Below are 25336 nucleotides of genomic sequence, written 5' to 3'. Positions count from 1 at the left end.
TGTACAAGTACAGGAGCCCCACTACAAATCTAATTTACTGAAAGTTTCCTTAATTGGGTGATAAAAACAGTTTTCCTTGCTGTGTGGAAATCCCCGGGCTAATTCTTTATGTCTTTATTATTCTGTCTCATTGGAGGCAGCAGGAGTCCTGGGGTAAGAGAGTCAGCCCCGGGGAAGAAAACGGTCCCTGGTTTGATATAAATGAACAAAGGTGTTTGTTGGATAAGATTATACATACTGAGAGAGCCTACCAGGAATCTGCTAACTATAAGTCTGCACTGTGTCTCTTTAAAAACTTTTTAATGAGTTGCTTTAATGTCACCGTGTATAATCCCGTTTACTTTTAATCTCAAAGGCTTTCTTGTGTTTGCTGTATTGATTTAATATCTTACTATTTGATGAAAGTTATCTTGATTATGGTAATATTCTTGCTTTATCCCTTCTGATATAGAACTTTGTTGACACCGTGTTTAGGTGAATAATTTAAAAAGTTTATTGGGCTTGATATTAACTTCATTTCTTCAATCAGCATTGAAAACAAGACTCAAGTAAGAGTCTAATTTAAAGCTAGCAGCTCTATGCTTTGTGCTAAATGCTAACATCAGCATGTTAACAGGCTAACAATAGAAAAATTTGGACGTCAAGCAGATGCAATGTCAACTCTGTCCTCCATCTTATTAGCACGTTACAATAACGTTTGCTAAATATAGTGTTCAGGGATTGCCATAGTCTACCAAAGAAAATCATCTAATCCACTAGGATTTACAAATCTGAAAACGTAACCACTATTAATGTCTGGATTTTTTTAAAAAGTAGATGCTTGTTGTTCACTTGTATTTGGAATAAATTGCTTTTTCGAGACACCAACCGGCTCCAAAATTATATCCATTCTTCGTTGACCCATGCTAATCCCTTCCACCAAGTTTCATTGAAATTGGACAAGTACCTTTTCTGTTATGCTGTTGACAAACAAACGGCACAGAAAAAACAACCTTCTTGGCGGATGTAATTATCACTAAACACAACGAGTAAAGGACGCTAAGTACTGATAGGATTGTCATCAGTTTTGGTCATTAACAAATTATACAGTAAATTGAAATTTTGACCTTATCAAGGCACTACAGAAAATATCAAAAAGTCAACACAGTAAATCCAATTAATTACATTCTGATGGACACCTGAATATCACAACCAAATGTGTCGTCAATCCATTAGTTGGTTGGATATTTAACTAAAAGCCCCAAATGTCAAAGTCACTGAGCTGCTGCAGTAAAAATCAGAGAATCACCAAACTTATTTCAGTGTTTGTACAAAGTTTTATGCCAATCTATTTACTAGTTGTTGAGATATTTCAGTCTGGGGCTAACATGGTGAATTGACCAGCCAACAGACCGACTGTGTCACAAGGCTACTAGCATATAAAACTGATATCTGCCAGCAAAGTAAACCATAAACAAGCACACAATCTGCTTTTGAAAAGATAAAACAGTTGTTTTTTTCATCATAAATTTTATGTAGTGAATAGTACTGTATATATTTTCTAGGCTGGATAACACTGTAGTCCAATTTTTTGTAAAGACCTTTGAAGATGTGTGTGTTTTATAAGACTCCCTTGTTTCCACTTCTTTTTATGATATTTGATGGGGGATATCAACGGGTACATTAACTATAATAGCTGTAAGTAGTGACTCATAATCTGGTTTTTAAACAGTCAAGAGGAATTTCAAAGTGGTGGGTCATTTTTTAAAATGTAGTGGTTGATGATCTGACGAGAAACTCTCTCTTTGCTGTATCCATTCTTAATTTTTGCATGTGTTCCTCCCTCTTCACTTCCCCTCCCTCTGTACCCAGGTCTGTTTTAATGAGCCACTTATGGCCTGGTTACTATCAGGCCCAGGCAGGTCTGATTCCTCTGTAAACTCCAGGGATGAACAAGCTTGGGCGCGCCTAACCCCCGACAGCAAATTAGAAGCGATCATTCAGCCAGCTTTTACAAGGTGAGTGATCGGTTTTCATCTGCAGGATTACTCTGTCAGAGCCCCGCCAGGCAAACATCTCCCAGCTAATAAGCAGTTGTGTTGAAAAAAAAATGACATTGTGCGTTAACCACATGTGAAGTCAGAAATAACAGAGCAAGGAAAACGATTTCTGCTCTGACGGAGTCTGCGGATGTTAAAGGCAGCCTGTCAGATCGTTCAGTCTGCAGATCACATGAAACCACACAAGTCATGTTTGAACACTCGACATAACCTCGTCCTAAAGAAACCTTTCATCTCCAGTTTTACTTTTAATCTTTGCTTCCACCCGCTGCGCTGTGATATTTTAGTTTTTGTCCTCAGTGCAGGGAATTCCCCTATCATGAGGAAAGCATTCCCAAGATAGGAGAGACAGATGATTTATGGATGATGTAAAATGAAAGAGTATTTTGTTGCACTTATCCATCAAAGAAAGTTTGATTCGTTGATATTTGTTGAGCTAGTTTTCAACCTGAAGAACTGAAACAACGCTTTCATCATAACTATGTCAGATCAGACAACACTTGCATTTGTCCAATGGTTATTTGTAGCATTTTTGTGAAGACACTGACAAACAACATCTTCGTCAATAGCTGCATTTGATTAGCAAACCATTATGGAGGACAACTTTAAACAACATATTGTGACATTTAGAAGACTTTGAAGTATTTTTTGGTGTCACTTGTGCACAAAAATCCTACACTTCCTAACATAATATTTGTTATTAAAGTTCGACGCTGGTGGTGTTAGCATCCTGCGACCTCTGAGTGGTTCGACTCACAAAACACTTGAAGGTTGGAGGAAAAGTTGTGGTTTGAGTCAAACTTTTAAAGACACATCTCGTGTCATGGTTCAAGTCACTGTTTGCGTTGATCCATACCATGATCTTTTCATCGACTTAACCAATTTACTTTGCGTTACCTACCTTGAAAACTAATCACAGTTGCTCTGACTGGATCGGGCTAAAGGTCGACAAGCTTGAGAATTTAGCAACTAGTGTGTAAGATTGAGTGGAATCTACGGTTGATGTTGAGGATTGCAACCAACTGCTAAGCGATACCGTCACGCTACCCTTTCAACTGTGAAGGACAACCTGAGGTGGACGCAAAAGTCGCAAAAAACAAGTGTCAGATTTTAGTTTGTCCACTCTGGGCTACTGTACAGACACTGTGGTTCAACATGGCAGACCAACATGGAAGAGGACCCTCATCAATTATAAAGGGCTTATTCTAAGGTAACTCTATTTTCAGGAGATTACACACTAAAAAAAACATACTTATACGTGGTAATTGGGAATAATTATAAGACCTGTTTATTGAGAGATTTGTTTCTTATAGTAACAGGATGTGAAGTCATGATTACAAGGTTTTGAAGTCAAATGTTCAGCAATGTTTTATTCGACTCCTATTTATCAAAGCATCTTAACAGTGTTGATTCGAGTCTTGGTTTAAACCAGAAGAGCTTTTTTATCTGTCATTTCACTCAGCGTGTACAGACGGTTTTAAAAGTGGAAGTTTAGGAGAGGATAAAAGGAGAGACTGTAATGCTTTGGCCTCCTCCTCCCTGATCGTTCTCCTCTTTGATCAGCAGCAGAATCGCTTTAATCACCCAGTACAAAGGCTGCACGAAGACCCACACTTGGTTAATCATCGCTGACACAGAACAAGACAGTAACGCAGCACAGATCTGGCAGTACAGAAAACTGAACACTGTTTGGTAATGCAGATAAAATAAAGGATAGTCCAGGAACATTAACAGCTTACTGTTGAAATAAAAATATAAAGGAAACATATGTGATTCAAAATACTACTCGCCAAATTAAACTAAAAATGGGATGGGAATTACACGCCAGATTATCGCTTAATTGGGACAATCCAGTTTTATCCCAATAAAGAATTCACTGTGCCGGCCAAAGTTTTACAACTTGTCATTCTGGTTATGCAAAAGTAATCATAAAGTTTCTGCTGGAATTACATTAGGAGGGTTTAATAGATTCCCCTACACCCCTCAGGTTCCATGATTGAAACAGCACGTCTGTGAAGAGATGGAAAATAAACATATGCATCTTCATCTAAATGGAACACAGTAGAGTATATAACCCAGTCTGCATTTCAGATTTCCACTTAATCAATTCAATCTATTTGTTTTACAACTGGGGAAACTCAAATGTTCTATCTGTAATAGAAACTGGAAATAAGTTTTCTTTTTCTCCACTTGAGCATTAGCAACAATCAGGCTCTACAGTATGTTTTCAATAGTAATTTACCGGCTCTTTAATGTTTGGGAAACATTTGCAGTGTAGTTTAATCTGAGTCATGTTTTTTTATTTAATAAAATAAAAGTCTATAGTTATGCTAGCTGCTCTGTAAGGTTGGAGGCTAGCTGTGTTATAAGCTACAGGCTAACATCAGCATGCTAACATGCACAAAAACAATGCTGAAGTAATGTTTACTATGGTCGCGACCTTGTGAGTGTATCTGTGTTTCTAAACAGTTGTTCGACAGCTCAATATCCTCCTAATGTGGATGCCAAGGAAACTTATCAAAGAGTTTATGCATTTAGCATTATTTTCCTCTACGTCAAATATTCACTGTACATTTTCCCAGCTGATGCTACGCTCCTTGCCCTAAAATCGGTAGGTAAGATGTTTTCATGACTTAAGAGATTAATTCCCCTCACGCTGATGAACATTTTACCATAAACTGCATTTAAAAACATCATCCCCTTATTAATTTGTAATTTTAACTGCAAAGACCTACAAAACAACTGAAGAACCACCATCTTAGCTTAGCGGGTCAGCATGCTTACGCAGGATGCTTACAACTAAACACAGCTGGAGGAAAATCACAAACGAAATCAGCTTTATTTGCTAAGTATGTGAAGATAGGTATTCAACTGTAGTTTAAAGTTGCTATCAGTGGTACGCACAGTTTGTGGAATACTGTAGGAAGATGGAAAAGACCTAGCAAGAAACATGGTGAAGCTAGCTGTCGAGGTGAAGCTAAAAACAAGAGCTTTTCTTTCTGCGTGACTCGGACATTTATTGACCTTCATTTACGCCCTGCTTTGCTCACCACTGTTTGTGTATCAGCTGGAAAAAAACATATTTTTTAAAATCCAAAACCAAACTTTAACTTTTTGGGACTTTTGGAGTTTTTTGGTTTGTTGTTTTTTTTCAGAGATGCCCGTCTACATTAAAGCAATGCTCCCGCTGCGATGGTGATGTGGGAATAGAACAGGACAGTCCACGCTCTGTCGCTTCATCCCAGGGCTTCTGTTTGACTTGGCACCATCTGAACTATGTGTGTGTGTGTGTGTGTGTGTGTGTGTGTGTGTGTGTGTGTGTGTGTGCGCACACGTGTGTGTGTGTGTGTGTGTGCGTGCGTGTGGTTTTCTGTGCAGTTGTCCTCAGTCTCAAAGGGGAATACAGACGTACAGTGAGGATACATTCACCGTGTCAGACAGGACTGTGGGTGGAGGACAGATCAGCCGTGTGCCAGCTCTCTGCACGCTGTCAGAACCTATCTGTGTCTCACACATACACACAAATTAAAAAAGTCAACACATGCAATAAAAACAGATGCACGGACATAGCAATAAAACACACATTCTCAGACATACAGTCATTTCCATGTCACATTTACAGACATATACATAAACATCACGAAGACACACTCATCTCCTGTCACACACAGCTACAAAAACACACTCACTGTACAGACTCTGTGAGACCACACGTGCCTGCAGAAACCCTCCACCCAAACCCCCACACTATAACACACATGAGCTCTGACAGTCGACATCATACATGACTGGGAACATGACTCAGCTTCCCCTCGTCTGTGTGTCCACTAAATCTGTGCCCACAGTGAATTCTGTCTCGTTTGAAATCATAGAAAGATGCTTCTCTGTCGCTGTGCGTTTGTGTCGACTCAAAATAAAGCATCCCCTCTAGGAAAGTGTATGTGAGGTTCGAACTTTTTTCCTTACAAAAAGAAAGAAAAGGATTTATTTTCTTTGTTTTGGACATTCAGCCTTCCTTGTTAGTCTTTGCAATGCATTATACTTTTAATAATATGCCTATTAGCATCTCTAAAGTTCAGTAATTAGCATTTTGTACTATTTTATTGTTGCGTTATTTGCAGCAAGCCATGGCTAGCTCTTTCCCCTGTTTCCAGCCTTTATGCTAAGCTAGGCTAACCACACTCTGATTGTAGCTCAGGGTGGATGGGCAGATGAAACAAGACTTTCAACCAGACTGATGTGCATGTCCCACATGTAGCTTAACTGAAGTTCAACGTTGAAAGAACAAACATGAACATACCATCCATCCATTATCTGCGTAAGCTGCTCATCCTGTTCAGGGTCGTGGTGGTGTGGGGGGCCTATCCCAGCTGTCATTGTGCGAGAGGACTGATCGCCAGTCAATCACAGGGCTGACACATAGAGACAGACAACCTTTCACGCGCTCATTCGCACCTACGAGTCACCGATGAACCTAACGAGCATGTCTTTGGACTGTGGGAGGAAGCCGGAGTACCTGGAGGGAACCCAGGCGTGCACAGGGAGAACATGCAAACACACAGAAAGGCCAACCTAAGTCTGGACCGGGATTCAAACCAGGAACCTTCTGCACCACCATGAGGAATTAAAATACCATTAGATGATGTTTTCATGTTTATGTTTACAATGTAAACGAAATTAGGCAACATGATCATGATCTTTTACTACTGTTAACCAAACAGAGACAATTTCACAATGTTAAATATGTGTGCCACATAATTTGTTCAGTCTATCAACTAATTGTCATTTTGAGGGTCAATCAATCACTCCATTTTTTTATGAGGTATGACATGTTGGAAATTCTGGCAAAGAAGAGAGTGGGAGGAACTCACTTCTTAACTGACTGAAAATCACATCTACTGACCTTCTATATCTGAAGAACTGTGTCTAAGGTAACATTTCTGAAAGCATCTTCCAAGATACATCCACTGTGTTTGATATTTAAGGTAATAAATAAAGTAGCTGAACACTTCCTACGTAGATTTTTCAGCTGTGACAAGTCCAGCTGAAAACACAGGTGTGCAGGAACAGCATGTTTTCATATCCAAGTACAATTTCGTATTATTTTGGTTGAATTGCTGTTATTACTTTGTCATGGCGAACCAAAGATGGCAGCAGCTCCAATCCCACCCCCTCCTGCTCTGTTTACTCTGATGAGAGGGCGGATTTACCTTTCAGTCTGCCTGTGCAGAGATTTACTGATCTAATATGTCAGCAGCAGCAGCAGCGCTCAACCTGCACACAGTTACATCTTTTAGCACATGTTGGTATTCTGCAAAGGTGCTGCTGATAAATGCACCCAACAAGACTGTTCAAGGAAAAGGTGGTTCACACACACACACACACACACACACACACACACACACACACACATATTTGACCCTTTTTAATACATTTCACCTGAGAGCTTTCTGCACCTATGTTTTGCAAGTTCCTAAAGTAGGAAGAAGTAGAAGTAGAAGAAACAATCAGTGTAAGTTGAAGTTGAACTCTACAGAATCTATCATTGATTTGAAAAAAGGTACACATACTTCCAAAACAAGCAAATAAAGTACGGTGTAATTTCGCTACCTAGCTGTCCACAAAGTATGAACACATATAACACGGACCCATAGAAAAAGGAAGTGGATGTAGCCGCTATGTAAACCATCAAATGGTTTTTGGATTTGGTCTAGAAACCTCTGGTATTGACTTTTTGGTCGTCGCCATCTTGGTTTGGGGACCATATTTGGATGAGAGCTGCGCCACTTCTAGCCCGATTGAAAGGCCCTCATGGTGGTAGTAGACGTAGTATGTCAAGGCAAGTCAAGTCGCCAAGTCAAGTCACTTTTTTCCACCCAAGATCCAGCACTCTTACCTGTAGTATCCGGTCTTTACAAAGAGAAAAGATAAAGTGTTAGTAGCCCGTCTAATAATGATATTATTGGCAAATTTATATAACCTGTTCAAAAAGTATGACAATGAATTGTATCTGTATTATCTTGGCACAGACGCAGCCATGATGATGGTCTGCTCTGAGACCGTATTGAGGAGTAACGAGTACGACTGATGAGGCTTCTCTTTGGGGGCTTTGATGTTGCGTGTTGCCATAGCGAGGAGTTTGACAGTCATCCAATCATGACAATCACATACCGGGGAGCTTTTTAAGTCGTCCATCATGATTCCCAGTTTACGCTGCGTACATACTTGATAGTTAGACAGAAACTTAGACTAGACAACATTGAAAAAACACACGCAACTCATCGAAGTCATCATGCCTCAAGTCAACTCAAGTCTCAAGTCATTAACTTGCAAGTCCAAGTCGAGTCTCAAGTCAATTATTTTTTGTCAAGTCAAGTCGCAAGTCTTTAAAACAGTGACTCGAGTCGACTCAAGTCCAAGTCACCAAGCCTCAAGTCCACATCTCTGGTAGAAATAATCAGAAGAAAATTCAAGATACAGGAATTATCCTGTCAGTAAGTGACCTGGATATTTGAATATTCCTGCCAGGGAATATTTTTACACTGACTTATCATGAGAACATTTGACAGAAATAGAAAACACTCGCCCACAGAGTCACACACACACACACACACGCTTCCATCTGTCTGTGAAGGCATGTTTATGAATGATGGATTGCCTGGTGGAAGAAGGAGAGAGGAAACGCTGAATATTCATAACACTTTTTGAAGCGGACCTCCCCCGGCTGCTTCAGACATCAGTCGTATGGTGAAGGTCGGAGGAAAGCTGACTCACGTTAAAATGACCACCCTGCCCCCACCGCGCCCACGCATCAAACCCCACACACACACACACACCTCACATCAATCCACCCATCCCCCCCCTCCCCCGCCTCACTACGCCTGTCCGCTCAGCATGTGACACATCCCATCTGTAGCTTGACAGCGGTGAGCGTGGACACACATACTTAAGATATAGGCTACACACACACACACACACACACACACACACACACACAGGTCTGCATTTACGTGTCAACACAAGCCAGAAAATACACACAAGCACTTGCAAAATATTCACAGGCTGCCTGAAACATATGAATATCTAAGCTAGCTCCTCTGTTAGCTTAAAAGCGAAAATATCACATGCACAAAACACAAGCAGAATACACTTTCCGACACAAACACACACACACACGAAGGTCAGTCTCTAGCTGCCGCTTCATCACTCAGACTCGTCTCTCGTTCAGGATTGGGTGATTCAGTTTGGCAAGTCATGTACCGTGAAGCGTGATTGGCCGACTCGCAGGAGCGTGCTAATCTTGACACGTATTGAACCGGTCGCTCGAACTCCTGAATACCAACAAGGTGTGAGGTACAGCGAGGGTATGTGAAAGATGTATTCATGTTATACCAAACATGATCTTTTTCCTTCCTCTTTATTGGTTGATTAAACTTATGTGATAATTAAATCTGCATGCGTCTGATGCTTTGCTTTCTTGTTCTGTTCTCACGTGGAAAAGTGCTTTAATTAGTCGCTTCCTACAGATAGAATGAGTTGGGGAAAACATTGAATGCAGCTTGTAATTGTTTCCTCGAATGGGAACTAATTTCATAATGAGTGCTAACATTTGGTCTTGACTTCAGAATATGTTGTTTAATAAAAACAAAAAACAATCTCAAGGTCAGAACATGCAGGAAAAGTGTTTATGTGGAGAGCAAAGGAGGCGGGTGCATTGACCAAATGTAACCCATCAGCTGTCACTTGATTGATCTCTATCAACAGATATCTGCCTCTGAACGTAGATTACATCACGCTGCAGGTGTCAACTCTTAACTCAAACTCTATTCTGGCTGCTAAAATGGCCAGTGCACAGATAAGTTATCTATTATATGGACATCCACACACTGGAAGCCTCCAAATATTTGCCGTCACCCCCAGAGGCTAACATGGTATCAGTTGAGGCGGCTAGCTTTGGTATGAAAACCTGTGCTCACTGACTGTACGTGCCCCAGTGATGTGAAAGGAGAGAGAGGTAATAACTTTGGTTTTAACAAACTCAAATATGTGGATCAGCGAGCCTTAAAGCTGTCGGTACAGTAGGTGTAGCTTTGAACTGTGGACATAGCCAGGCTGTCTCCCCTGCCTGTAGTCTCAATGCTAAGCTAAGCTGAAAATGTCCTCAACCAGGAAATGCGAAGCGTCAATTACTTTTATATATTCTGGTGAATCTTTACGAAATAATTTGTGGTGAAAACCAGTGTTAATTTCGTTAACTAAATTAATGAGCTTTTTTCCATGACGCCGCTGAAACGTTGACGAGCTAAAAATAGATCGTTGATAATAAAACTCTGATGACACAAATGTTTTGTTTTCGTTGATGAGACGGGACTTAAATGTTAGCGGTGGCTGTCGGAAAATTCAAAATGCATATTTTCGCCCACTGTGCGTCTAATCTGTCTGTCAGAATAGAAGCAGTTAATTCCTGTAACTGGGTAACCTGGTTGGAGATAACGGGTATCACCAAGGTGGTTGTGAACTTTCTGTGCTAACACAGGTTTTCTGCTTCAGGCTCTGTGCGCGCTCACAGAAAAATGGGCCTTTTACGCATCTTGTCATGCCTGCCCGTTAGGTTAAGCTTTCTTTTATTTTTTCCTCACGTGTCTTGTCTGGTACTTCCTGTTTTATTTTGAAATCACTCACCCCTGTATCTGTTTCAGGTCTGTGTCCTGGCCCTCCCCCATCGTGTGCTCACCTGCTCCTGATTGTGCTCTCCCCAGCTGTGTCTCATCACCCTCATTACCTCATGTATTTTACCCCCTGTCTTCCCCTGTCTCGTTGCCAGTTCGTTTGTACCCTCGTGTCGCGTTCCAGCATTTTGTTCCTAGCTCTAATGTTGCCCTCTGATTCTGACCCTGCTTGCCTTTGTACCTTGCCTTTTGCCTCACGTCTGTTGGATACCTTAGCCTGATATTTGACTGCCTTTTTGTGTACCGAACCTTGCCCGGCATTAAAACTCTGAAAATCTGTCCACTGGTCTGAGTTTGCATTTGAGTCTTTCATTCTTGGTCCTCGGTTCATGACACTTCTTCTGTACAAAAAAGTAGCGCTCGTCAGCTGTCTGCTTCAGTCAGACTGTTTAATGAGAAGCGATGATGGAAAGTAATCTTCAGATGTTGTGTTCTCATCGTTCTTTTACTGCATGGACGATCTGCTGAGATTTAAAGTCTTAATTTTACCGGAAACAAACTAAAATGACTAAACTGTGATGACTCTCTATTGACTAAAACTGGACTCAAATGTTTTAATTTTTCATTGACTTAAACTATAAAAGGTAAAAGTGACTAAAACTAATCAACATTTAACCCTGGTGGAAATGTCTATATTGATGTTAAAGAAAACACTAAATGGACTATTTCATTACCTAAAATAATGAATTGAATTGTCCTGCATAGAGTGAATTCTAGCAAGATTTAAACTGCCTATATTCACATTTTAATCGCCGAGTTGCCCGCCTCAAACTAAGAACGCTTGTGACATGAGATTGACATTAGTTTTAACATTGACTAAATAAAGGATTGCTCCAAGTATCAATCAATAATGAAAACAATTTAAGCCTTAAACATCCATGAAGTAACATTAACATCAGAAGCAGAAGTTTGTGTCAGTCATCCTATAGTCGGCTCTTATACGTGTGACTTCATTCACCATCTGTTTCTTCAGGGTTTGTTGCTCAGCTTTGTGCATCCTGACAGCTTGTCAACTTGAATGACGAGTGTTCAAAAGGAAAGTTTAAGAAAGACTGACAACACATTTCCTTTTCTTCTGCCTCCAGAAGAAGAGGCAGGCAGCCTTACAAACAATCTGATCAATCAGGAACTAATATGAGTAATATTTTATTATGCAGACTAAATTATAGTACATTTAAAAAATCTACTCCATTTAAAGTCCTCAAAATGCAGCCGATATATTGAGGTCTTGGTCTGATCAATAAGGTGCAGATACTTTGGATTGGATAAATGTTTTGTTCCGAAACTTCCTCGAAAACTTTTAAAGGCTTTGCTAACTCTGCCGTATGTGTGTGTGTGCGCTCACATGAGAACACGTGTGTGTGCGAGACAGAAAGCCACATTAAAACGACAGCACCTAACTCAGCACACCTGTTTTCCTCCAACAAATTCAATTTGACGCTTCCTCAGCAGAGCATGATGTTCTCAGATGCATTCGGCGGTGCCATCTGTGACAGAGCGCGGCACGTTTTCCTCCGCTCTGCCTTTCCCACGACTCGTCTTCTGAGGCCTTAGATGTACCACGGGCTCAGCCAAACACGCAGCGAGAGAGAAAGGCGGTGAGAGGATGTCAGCGGATCTAATTTGACTTAGGGACAAGTTCCCTCCTGGGGGAAAAACACTGAAACCATCCTGCCAGTCTGTCAGTCGCCCTGTGGCCACGCTCGAACGCCTCTGAAGTGATGCAGTTTGTCTGCAGACTATTAGAAAGTCCTTTATGGAAACTAGGCTTTAACCTCTCTGTTCACATCTCAGTAAAGCTACACCTGCATATTGATTGAGCCTGTAAATCAGTGCCAGTATCAAAGAACTTAAGTTAAGAAATTTAAAAACCAACAAGCTAATTGTTCACATTGTCGAGCACTAACTTAAACCAGTTGTCTGGGTTTCCACATCTATCAAATCTTTTAACCGACCAAAACAACACTAAGACTGGGCCTCGAGTCAGTTTCAGTCTTACACAGTGAAGCGTTTACATGGTGTGGTGCCTTGCTAGCAGCTTACAGCATTAGCATGTTAACATACAAACAATAGCATTAGTTTGTTTATATGCTAGCACTCACTAAGGGTATAATGCTAATGAGTTAACTTAGCTAACATGTAGTCTATGTCAGCTTTAAGCTTAAAACACAGCTAAGTTTAGTTTCACCTGAAATAAGACAAGTAAAGCCAAGCAAACGGAAGCTAATGAGAGCTAACTCAGTTTAAGACGCCCTAAATATGTCCACAGTCCAAAAAAAAAAAGGTTTTCTCATAAATTTGTTCGTTGTGCGATGTGTCATGCTAATTGTGCACCTGCCACATTCATTGCAGATATTTGAGAAGCACAGACTTAAGCTAACCACGTGTGTAGCTTATTGTGTTAGCTAGCAAGCTGTCACAGTAGTAGCATAAGCTGTGTCCAAATCCAGGGGCTGCAGCCTTCAAAGGAGGCGATCTACGGTGGATGCGCCATTCATAGCCTGCGTAGACCGTTAAAGCCAAACTGAAATGAGACGGCCTGGTCTACGGAGGATTTCCTTACCCTTGCGCCAATACAGGTATCTAGTGGGCTAACTAGCTAGCATACCTAACGTCGTGTAAGCTAACCTATTATTTTTTATTTTTAGATTATTTTTGGGGCCTTTCATGCCTTTATTGAGAGAGGACAGTGGGTAGTGTTGGAAACAGTGTCTTCCCCTGTTTCCAACACTGGGGATGACATGAACTCGGGGCCGCCGCATCCGAAGGAGCCTTCGAATTGGGACAGCCTTCGACGCGCCGCTGTGACGCTATCGGTCTTCAAATACAGCTTCGAAGGCCCTGAATTGGTACACAGCTATAGATCCCCATACAGCTAGCTTAAAAAGCTAATTTTCAGGGTTTGGGTTTAGTTTCAGATTCAAAGAGGCGTTTTAAATAAATAATGTAAAAATGAGGTTTATTGGGAGAGCTTAGGAATACTGCTTTTATTACAGAGCCAAAATAGTACACATGAGGAAAACCCTAGTTAAATAATACCACAATCTGTGATTCTATATGTGACGTTCTTTCATTTTTAAAAACAAGTATTGAGTATTATTTTAGCTATATATTATTTAGCTTGTATAATCAAACATACAAACATTTTTAGCAATAAATCGATGATGATGTTCTTCTTCTTTCTCATCTATGATCAGTTAGTCTGTCCTCTCAAAACCACAAGGGGACGATTCACATTAAGCCTGGTTATTAAATTAATTATTTCTAAGACTTATAATTACATTTTGCATGTCAGTCTAACCCTCCGTTGTAAAATGATAAATGAACAATTATCAAATCAGACACTACATGGAGCATGAATCCAGGGACGAGTGGGACGAGTGTTTGAAAACAAACATTATTTCTCTTTACAGGTAATTAAGCATCTGTCCAATCTGAATACTAATACAGGAACATCATCAAGGCTTAAATTGGTTCAGCACCTCACCTGTTGTTCATTAGTGCGGGAGAATTAACAAGAGCTCACAGATAATGAGGTCACAGTTTCACCTTGACACCCCCAGCTATGGTGTTTGTGCAGAATCTGACTTTATAAAGCAACCTCAAACTTCTTTATTTTTCAGGATGAGTCACTGTTTTGTTGCTTTCTGATGCGTGAAATCACTTTTAGGAAGTTTTTAAACTGCAAAACAACCTTTGAAAAGAGTCGAACTAACAGAAAAGGGCCCATTGAATTAGACTCGCGGCAAATAGAGTGACAAAGGAACAATCGTCTCTGTTATGCTGTTATGAGAATTATGTTTTCAAAGAGTTAGCAAATTACCCTCTTAGCTGCAAAATGGAGCCTCTATTATCTCCATTTAGTGTGTCGCACGCTCCATTTCAGACAAAGAGAAGGAGGGAGCAGAGATGGAGAGAGACGGAGGGAGGAGAAGCAGAGAAAGAGAGAGAGATTAAACGGACCATTAGACCAAAATGACTCCTGTGAAGAGGGATCAGAAAACAAACAGGGCTTTAGAGAGCTGCTGGCAGCGTTAGCGGAGGCAATTACCATCATTATTATTGTGATCATGTTTACAGTGATTATTCGCTGCCTGCTTACTGCCTCACCGTGATGCAGCAGGAGTGATGAGGGAGCGACGACGTGCTGCAGCAGTCACACATCCATTCAGAAGAGCTCAAACGCATCGCACTCGCAATCTGTTGGCAAGGAGGAAGTAACGGGACTGTTAAAGGACAAAGAGCGAATTAAAATTTCATGAGTGTTGTCGCTGTGATGAGCTTTAATGTGAGTCTGATTGTGGTGTTGGACAAGCTTGTTTGTCTGCAGCAGCTGGCATCAAACTTTTCTGAGCATGAATATTAGATGGACACATTCTGATGTCAGCTGAGCCACCTGTTGTAAACACACAGCCACAAAGCTGTTTCTGATTATATACAGGTAAACTATAAAGAAAAAATAGTTTGGTGAAGCTGTTTCACATCGATGCTCTTTCAGTCTTTGTTTGACCATCTTTCATATCAAGAATAAAACATGAACTGCGGAAAAACAAACCTGGCATGAGACCCAGTGTTCTAACGTCTCCGACAAACACTGAATCACGATTTTTAAGTGACCTGGGTGATGTGTGTGGAGGTAGTTGATCTGTAATAAATGGCACTGTTGCGCTCTGATGCAACACTTCTCAACTTAGAGGCTGCAGATTTCTTAACTTTTCTCAAGAAAGTCTTGGCTAGAAGTCCTTCTAATAGCTGCCTACACCAGAACTTTCCACATCAACCTTAAAGTGGTAATCTCGAAGATCTCGGTTTCGTTCTCTTTGGCGGCCCCTGTGGCGATAAACTGTAATTACGGGAGAACACTTCCCAGATATCCAGACAGTGCTGCATGTGTGACGTCCACGGTTGGCTCCGGTTGTAACTCTTGATTTTCCTGGCTGACGGTCGCTTTCCTTTTCAGACTGTTTGCTTCATCTGAGCGTCGAGTTTGTTTCTTTTACTTTGGATTTTCACTTCTTGTTGAAGTTGTATCTGTAGTCATCCATCTTTTCTTTGTTTGTTCAGCCATAGTAGATTACTGTTTACTCACAACACTTGCAGAGAGCGGAAAAGCAGCCGCTTAGCTCCGCCTACCCTCTCTGGCAGACCAACCACTGCTGGGTGATGGAAAACACGTCACTAACTAGGCGCCGCTTGTGATTTTTTCCGCAAAAGTCGCCACAGACACCCAGTCTGTAATACTGCAAATGCAAAGGCTTTCATCAGTGGGCCATCGGCTCAATCACCATTGTGTTACCTCATTCGGCGATAGTGACTTAACAGACATTTATTTACATGAAAACATTCAAAATTGTCCTGAGGTGAAATTTGTTTTGCAGCCTGGTAAAAACATACTTGGGTACAAAAAACATTCAAATACATAAATACTAGAAAACATCAATTGCCAACAGCACGCTGAGAGTATAGAAGAAATAGAATTCAGGAGTTTGATGGCCTGAGTGACAAAACAGTTTCTCATCTTCTTAGACTTTGCCTTTGGTCGTCTGAATCTCTGTCCGGAGGGAAGGATCTCAAACTGAGCGTGCAGAGGATGTCGAGGACACCGTCTCAAACCTTGGAGGCTGTTCTCTTAATGACGGTGTGAGACAAATCTGGAAGTTTAATGCCATTGATCTGACTGGCCACCTCAATGATGTGTAAACAGGAGAAAATAATGCACACGTTTGTCAGGGACTATTTTTAACAGCGGATTAATCCACCTTTGTTGATGAGTATTATGGGCAGCAGGACAGTGCATGAGGGCTGAAGACTGGACAAACTCCGGTGTGTAATGGTAACAAAAAATATGTGTTACCAAATGCAACAGTGAGGCTCAACGGTGTGCTCTGTGTCAGAGGAATAAGCTATATCCTGCTTTGATCTTCTTACAGGCTTTAGTTGACAATAAGAAAAATATCTCCAGTCCTATCTTGATAATTCAAATACAACCTTTTGTCTTTGATGAAGCTAAATGTGAATGTTGTAATGTGCAGCCTTTATTTAGCATGCTGCTGTTTTCCTGACTAGTTAAGTAATATGAACAGTCGTGGCTGTTTAATGAAGGTTAAAGGTCAAATGTAATGCATGCATACGTACATTATAAATGTATGTTTACAAATACACCATGTAAATGTGGTTAATGTGGTTCAATAAAAAGGGATCAAATATTTATATTTGCAATAAATATTGAAGAACTACAGACGTGCACACAAATAAACACTTAACTTACATGCGTTAATAGACAACACTTAATGTAGATATATATAAAGACATTTAGAGGTTGTTTCATATTAAAGTTTGTGAGTCTGAACACTTTATTTTGAAAATGTTTCCAAACAAGTGGGCTTTTATTTTATACCGCTCTGACAGAAAGAACAGAACCTCCTCGCCCCTCAGCCGTCTCCCGACGACGACCTCGTCAGCCGAGGGTGAAAAATATTTCCACAGCAGGTAATTAACTCCTTAATGAGAACGAGCCCCCGAGCTGCGTTCGCCGTAACCATGGCGACCGCAGTCCGATTGCATCAGCGGCGGTGGGTTTAACCACACACACACACACACACACACACACACACACACACACACACGCTGCTCCTGTCAAAGATGGATCTATATTGGCCTGCCTTGCTGATGTTGACAAATGAGCGTCTTTAGCGCTGCAGCCTATTAGCTTTGTCCTCCTTTGAATCGGAGCATCCAGCCGCTTCTATTTGATTTGTCTGATGAATGGAGGGACGCTGAAGTACGTCCATGTTTTGTTTTTGTTTTTTTCTCCATGCAAGACTTAATTAACCTTTCTGTGCAGAGTGAAAATAGCCGCCCGGTGACCCCCTCGCTCATCCTCCTCATAATTTCCACATTTATTTCCATTTCCTGTTTCCGCTTCTACCTGCCTTATTCTTATTCACCCCCGTCTCTGTCTCTCGTCTTTTCTTCATCTCTCCCCCTTTTTTTCCGATCTCTGCCCTCCCCTCACCGCCCTCATTCCCCTTAGTGGTCTTCCTCTGTATGGGCTGATTGCTCATAATCACTCACAGTCTGTTTCTGTGACTAATAGGCCCATTAGAGTGGGATCGGGGCCGTATGGTCGCCAGGCAGCCTCGCTCATGGTTTCCAGTATTTGCTTCCTTCCCTCCACTCATGCCACCGTGTCTCATTTGTGTGATTTAAAAGGGGAATGTGGGGCTCGGTTGGTAGCATGTGACGCTAACAGTGCCAGGTTTCAGGGGCTGACTGCTGCAGCGGACACGTGGACCCCAAAATGGAGAGATTATGGTGTAAAATTTATTGAAATTATTGCAAACTTAAACATCAAATAGCAGAATGCATGATGGTGTAGTTTAATGTATGAGAGTTGAAGCAGCAGTCAGTGTTACTGCTCAGATATTCTGCCCAGACATCACTGAAGTAGAGCTCATGCTAAAATGCCAGCTTGCATGCAGCTCTGCAGGGTGTGTGTGTGTAGGTGTGTGTGTGCGCATGTGTGTGTTGGTCGGTGGGGGTCGGAGCAGCTCGGCCGCCTAAACACTTCCCCTCGCATCACATCAGCACGCTAAGCTCTTACATAACCAGCACCCTGGGGAGCTCTGCCTTCATGACCCAGGCCGGAGAGGAGAGGAGAGGAGGATGGGGAGGATGCAAGAGAGGAAGAGTGTAGTGAAATAGATATAAAGAACGAAAAATGGGAAATAAAAAAAAATGGTAATCTTAAAGAAAGGGTGGAGAACGAGAAAAGATGCACTCTAAGTTTAATTAAAGGGCCAGTTCGCCAATTTTCAACCTCAGTCCTATCATGCTATTATGGGGAGCTAATGCCGTTATGGTAGAAAAAAATGCAATTTGTCTCCGTGCTATTGGACGACGCTATCCGCTTCTTCAATGGGCCCTGGAAAACCTCCGCCAGATGATACGTTTCTCGTAGTCTGGGAGCTCGCTAAACTACACTTCCTCGATCGAGGACGCCCGCCTCCGATGTCATGCCTCGTTCAAAATCATCAGGTTTGAAATGTAGACTGCAGACCTGAAGATTTTTTTAGACGATCCACAGGTCTATTCTCGTCGTATTTCAGATTCTTTACCTGTCCTTCGTATTTCACTCCAGCGTCTCTCGCTGGACCGTTCATATTTCAGAGGGAGGGCCGCAATGCATGCTGGGTGTTGTAGGAATGTGGAACGGGTGAAACCACAAGCTGTTTGTACAACTTTCTCCACATATGGCGCCAATTTCAAATATTATTGCTTCTATTGATTACAGAGAACACCAGCTTTGACTGACAGCGGCTTTTTTCAAGGGTGAGTTGATCCTTTTAAAGACAATTAGATGACCTTGTGAGTAAAAGAACTTAACTGTGTAAAGTCATGTGAAATGATGAACATGCGTTATTTGAGTAAACTGTACTTTTTTAAAGATGTAAACACTTAATGTTTCCAAGTACACTGTGAAACCTGATCATTTCAACTCAGACCATTTGAGGAATCCTAACTCTTTTATTTATTGTTAAGGTAACTTAAATAAATTAAGTTAACAGTTCATTCCATTCAGTCTATTGAACTTAAAATTTGTTACTTAGTGAAGTAGTTTATCTCAGCTTAAAACTTTCCTGTGTCGACTTGAGGAAACTGATTACCTTAAACCTTTTAAGTCGCATTAACACAAAACAAAACCGTAAAATTCAGTGTATAGAACCCACTTTTAATACATTTTTTTTCATCTTTTTATAGAAACATTTGTAGTTTTTGTTCAATAGCTTCCATGTCATGTGACCCAGTGTCCTAAATTGTACTCACTTGGACAAACAAGACACACCTCATTACATCAGATTATACTGCTTTTTTTCTGTTAATATTTGGAGGTAAAAAAGACTTAAGATCTTAAAGAAAGGGGTGAAGAAAGAGGAAAGGTGAGGGAGGAAAATAAACATATGCACAGTAAAGGAAAAGAATAACAGAGGTCTGGTAAAGAGAGGAGAAACAGACGGAGAATTGGATAAAGAGAGGAACAGAAGGGAAGGATGGAGCAAGGTAATGGAGAGGATGATAAGGGGGGGAAGGGATTGACAAAAAGGAGATTGAGCACAAAAAAAGGGAAAGAAAAGAAACAGAAAAAGAAGGAATGATAAAGATTGAATAAAGGAGAGAAGCTGGGGGAGGTAAAGAGATAAAAAATAGGTGTGAAAAGGGAAGACTGACAGGACAAAAGAGATGACGGAGAATCAAGGAGAAAAAAAAATGGGAGCCAGAGAGTGAAGGAGGGCATAAAAAACAAGAGATTATGAGAGGTTAAAAAGGAGGGCATGAAAAAGAGAAAGCACAGAAGAAGAAAAAAAGGACAAGGGAGAAAAAGAGCAAGAGAGAGAGAGACGGGAGAGAGAGTAAATGGAGTACGGAAACAGACAGAGTAAAAATAGAAAACGATGGAGAGATGGAGTCGGAGGAGGGAGTTGAAGTATCAGCCGCCCTCGTTCTGACCCGCGCAGACTCGAGTCCGCAGCAGCAGGTTGAACGCCGCCGCCGGGGGGGGGTTAAACTCTGAACACACAAATACACAAATAAACACACACTTAGCCAAGCATGAGGGAGCAGACCTCTGCTGCAGGTCACAACCTGACTACCATATCGCTGTCCGCGCTGATCAGCAGCTGCAGGGGGGAGAACAAGGGGGAGGGAGGGAGGAGGTGGAGGGGGGAGGGGAGGAAACAGGAAGTAGATACTGAAGATGCAAATTTGCTCTGTTGACCTTTTGCAAACAATCTTGACCATTAATTTGCTTTACAATTACATGTAGTCGCCAATTTTTTTGGCATTAAGCATCATTTAAAGAAGCATGATTGAAATATTTTTGGTTTCTGTGTTTTAAACGGGCGATTTCTGAGGAAACATAGGAGGTAAAGAGAGAATCATACGATAACCATCCTGGCAACCAGAAAGATCTATGCACTTATGTCGTCGGTTCCCCTCATGTATGGACAGATTTCCAGCCGACCAGATTCAGGTCGGGCCAATCACAAGGGTTTATCTAAAATCGGGCGGGTGTGAGGGCCTTACAAGGGATCACTGTTAACAACCAAGATGGCTGCCACTGATGTGGAATGCTCTGAATCCACTACCACGTCAATATCAGACTTACTGGATGTCAGACATGGACATTCCTGTTCACTGACATTATTTTACATGCACGGCAAACATAAGATAAATCTCACTTGTGATTATAATTAGGTTTAGATTAAGAAAGGATTCTGCTTATGGCAAAGACACGCTACGATTATTGATAACTTAGGCAATGAAATTACGATTATGGCTTTTAAAAAAAAGCAAATATTGTGTTTCAGGTTTGTGGCGCGACATACGATCAGGTCACCTGCATATAAATCTGATCCACCACCCCGACCACTCAACATTGGTATTGGATGCAAATCTTTAGGCCTCCAATCAACCAACATGGATCTATTTCTGAGAGATACTTGGCTCATCTCGATCTTAAAAGTAAGCTGCACTTATCACCAGGAAAAAAAGAGTCCTAACTAAGTCCTCCTTAGTTGGCAGAGAACAAATAGTACAAAGCAATATCTGATTTCACGTAAAATATTAATCTTGTGTCAGAAAATTTCAAATTAAAAGGTCAGTAAATCAACTCTCTGCTCATTTCAACCCCTAAAATAAAAGATTAAAAGAATAAAAGTTCCCTCCTGCTTTGCAAAGAGTTTCCCGGCTTCTCTTGTCAAGACTCCTGCAGAGATGTCAGCAGTACAGAAGGAGGAAGACGAGGAGGAGGAGGAGGAGGAGGAGGAGGAGGAGGAGTGATCCTAACAGCACAAACCTCTTAATTACTGAATCATTTATGGAGTCTTAAAAAAGAGGAGCAGGAGTCTGCTATCAACAGGAGCCCCCGGTAATGAGGCTGAGCACGAGTGTGAGCAGATGGGAGGAATCTCGCATGCTAAGCGTGTGTGATGCAAACTCACTAATGACTTACTGTAAAGACAGTGTGACGTGTGCCTCAGCGAGTGTGAGGAAGTGTGTGTACTTACAGTATGCAAGAGAGTGTGTGTTTCAGTGTGTGTGTGTGTGTGTGTGTGTGTGTGTGTGCCTGCACTCATCACTTATGCAGTCAAGTGTGACATCTGGAGAACAGAAGTAAGAAACCCCCTCAAAGAAAACTTGTTCACTGAGCTGACACTTAACTCTCAACTTCACACCAACTCACTCACTCTTCATTCACACACACACAATCAGCAAAATATAAGACAATAGGCCACTGGGCACAGATAATTAAAAAGGCACACCATTTGTATTACACAGGAATAAGAGCCTGATTAAAAGAGTCGTTTCTACTTATTATTATTTGGCCATTTTCGGTTCTTCTTGGTTGTTTTGTTTACCATTGTTTGCATCTCTTTGTGGTTATTTAAGTGTTTGTCCCACAGACTGTATAAAAAGATGGACGAGACGATAGCTCCCTAAAAGTGAAGCCAAACCCTCTCTATCGCCCCCTGCTGACTGGCTGCAGTATAGCTCATAAAGCCCGCCTCCTCAATGTTAACAGATGGGACATGAGTCAAACTATAAAATCAAAATACATGCCAAATAAATGTTTCTCAAACATGGTTTCTGTCATTATAGTTAGTTCTTATCATGCTGATTTACGTCCAAGTGTTTAGTTTTCGATGAAGGACACGTAAGTAAAACAATCACTACATTGAAGTTTCCATATCTGTGAACGTCTGCTTCAGACCAACACAAAGAAGCTGTTCTGCTGTTAAACACGCCGACATGCGGGATCTTTGCTGTTTTTCCCCTCGGTAAGTTAAGTGTGTGTTTTGGTTGGCCGAAGCGGCTACGGCAATCTCTACTGCGTCGTAGGTTCCCCTCATGTATGGACCAGATTCAGGTCGGGCCAATCACAAGGGTTTATCTAAAATCGGGCTGGTGTGAGGGCCTTACAAGGGATCACTGTAAACAACCAAGATGGCTGCTGCTGACGTGGGATGTTCTGCATCCACTATCATGTCAGACTGGAGTCTTTTTTGGCAGGGGGCTGTTTTGGCTTCAATGTTTTGCAACATTTTTTGTTTTGCAACATTTTGTAATCGTTTGAATATCTTTCTAGTTGTGCGTCTCTTTGTGGTTGTTTTTGGGCTACACATGTGACTGACTGAGTAACTGACTGAGAGTCGCGACAAAGCAATGGCAGCTCATGGAGCATATTGGACCTCCACTGGTGCGACTCTCTGTCTATACGGCTCTGGATACTTTGTTCGGGGAGTAGGCTCGCTGCTCGTCTTCTGCCCTCACCTACGTCCGCAGCGCGCACCTGCTTTTGAACACGTTGTCATCGGCCTCATGAGGACAGTCCTTGGAACACATTGCACACAAAAGCACACATTGATCTGATGTGGTCAGCCACTAGGTTTTGACCTAGTGAAAATGTTTCTAGTTGTTTTTGGGCTCTTCGTAGTTATTTTGTGTCTCTTTGTCGACACATCCTTTGTGTTAATATTCATCTCTTTGTAGTATTTGTGCTCATTATGCATCTCTGTCATTGTGTTCTTTTCTCTTTGGGGTTCGTTTGTGTCTGTTCGAGTCCTTTGTGCTCGTCCTGCATCTCTTCATTAAGGTTTTTGCCGTCTCTTTTTAGCTGCTTGTATCTCTTTGTGGACATTTTGCATCCCCTTTTTTTCACCACCCCACTCTTTAGGTTTGTATACATTTCCTATGTGCTTATTTTGCACCCCTTAACTATCATCTTGCATTATTCTGTTGTTGTTTTGTGTAGTTGTTTCTTTGCCTTCTACAACTGACACACACACACACACACACGCAGTCTTTCACCTATCTCTCTTTGTCGCCTTTGTGAATGTCACATATGAGGAACAAAGATAAAAACCACTATGAAGCAAAAAAAAAAAGACTCTTTAGACTGCCAGCACACACACTCAAACACACACGCTGGCTCACTTATCCCCCCCAATCCGGCCAAACACAACACAGAGTGGCACTTGGAGCTAAGTGGTAATTAGCTCAAAGAAGCCCTGACCCGGACCCACGGCACAGCCTCTGTTTCAAGTGGAACTCAAAGGAGATGTGCGGCTAATTAATGAGACAGCGAGGAGAAACCTGAGGCGACGACAGCAAACTGGAGGAAAAGAGGAGAAAAAGGATGAGAGATAATTTCTCTGCTGCCACATCCAACTGTCAGCGTGTCAGGAAGAGGAGAAGAGGAGCTTTTAATGTGTTATTTTTGTTTGTGTGATGTATAATTTGCTTAACGACATGAAAACTGTGATAGGTAATAAACATGTCATTTCTCTAATAATTTTTGACACTTTAATAAAAAATAAATGTTAGTTTTGTGTCTGTCAATGAAAAAGGGCAGCACTGTCTTTAGATCAAGATACAAGTAGAAATTAAAGCATACAGACGTGTCATTCAGTTGGCAGGCAATATTTCTGCAAATGAAAGAGATCCACTTTTCATAATTAAATTAATTAAACTTCCAACAGTGAATGTGTTTCCTGTCTGCCTCGATAATTTCACTCATCTTCTACATGTGCTACAAAGGATAGAAGTAATGTGATCAAACACTATGCCAACGTTGTGCATAATCATGACCTTCTGTCAGATGAGGATACGTTCATTTTGGACATTTTGAGAGACAATAACACTAAACTAAAACTATTTATTTGAACTAAAATCACATCTAAGCCTTGTGGAAAGATCACTCCGAAAACATGAGGCTAACCTGAGTTCATCAACTAGGCTAGCTGTCGTCTGAAAGTCTCTCAATATACATAAGGCATAGGATCAGGACACAAATAAATACATCTATAGAGGTTATTTCTTTAAAAAAATATGTTTAGAAGAAAAAAAAATCCTACAAAAACTCTGCGACAGCTAGATAGTGAAGTAGCTTGCTAGCAAGGGATGTCAGAAGTTAGATAGCTACCAAGCTAGTGAGAGAGGAGGCAAGTTAGATTGCTAGCTAGTGAAAGTGGTAACAAGTTAAGATAGTTAGTGAGAGAGGTAGCAAGTTAGATAGCTAGTGAGAGAATTAGCAAGTTAGTAAGTTAGCGAGAGAGGTAGCAAGTTAGATAGCGAGAGAGGTAGCAAGTTAGATAGTTAGTGAGAGAGGTAGCAAGTTAGATAGTTAGATAGCTAGATAGTGAATGAGGTAGCAAGTTAGATAGCTAACTAGTGAAAGAGGTAACAAGTTAGATAGTTAGTGAGAGAGGTAGCAAGTTAGATAGCTAGCTAGTGAAAGAGGTAACAAGTTAGATAGCTAACTAGTGAAAGAGGTAACAAGTTAGATAGCTAGATAGTGAGAGAGGTAGCAAATTGGATTGCGAGGTAGCTAGTGAGAGAGGTAACAAGTTAGATAGCTAGCTAGCTATAATAGAGGTAACTAGACAGACCCATTTAAAATGCAACAAAATAAAAGATATTAATAAAAGATAAAGACTAATGCATGGTCTGCTATTGTGTTTAGCTATCAAATTCAGCAGTACTAAAAAATAATGTGTCTTGTTTTATCTT

The sequence above is a fragment of the Semicossyphus pulcher genome, unplaced genomic scaffold, assembly GCF_022749685.1.
Source record: "Semicossyphus pulcher isolate SPU_LCO1_2020_fin unplaced genomic scaffold, fSemPul1.0.p SCAF_14, whole genome shotgun sequence".
In the NCBI taxonomy this organism is placed as follows: domain Eukaryota; kingdom Metazoa; phylum Chordata; class Actinopteri; order Labriformes; family Labridae; genus Semicossyphus; species Semicossyphus pulcher.
The sequence above is the reverse complement of the archived record's forward strand: the minus strand, read 5'-3'. Positions refer to the sequence as shown.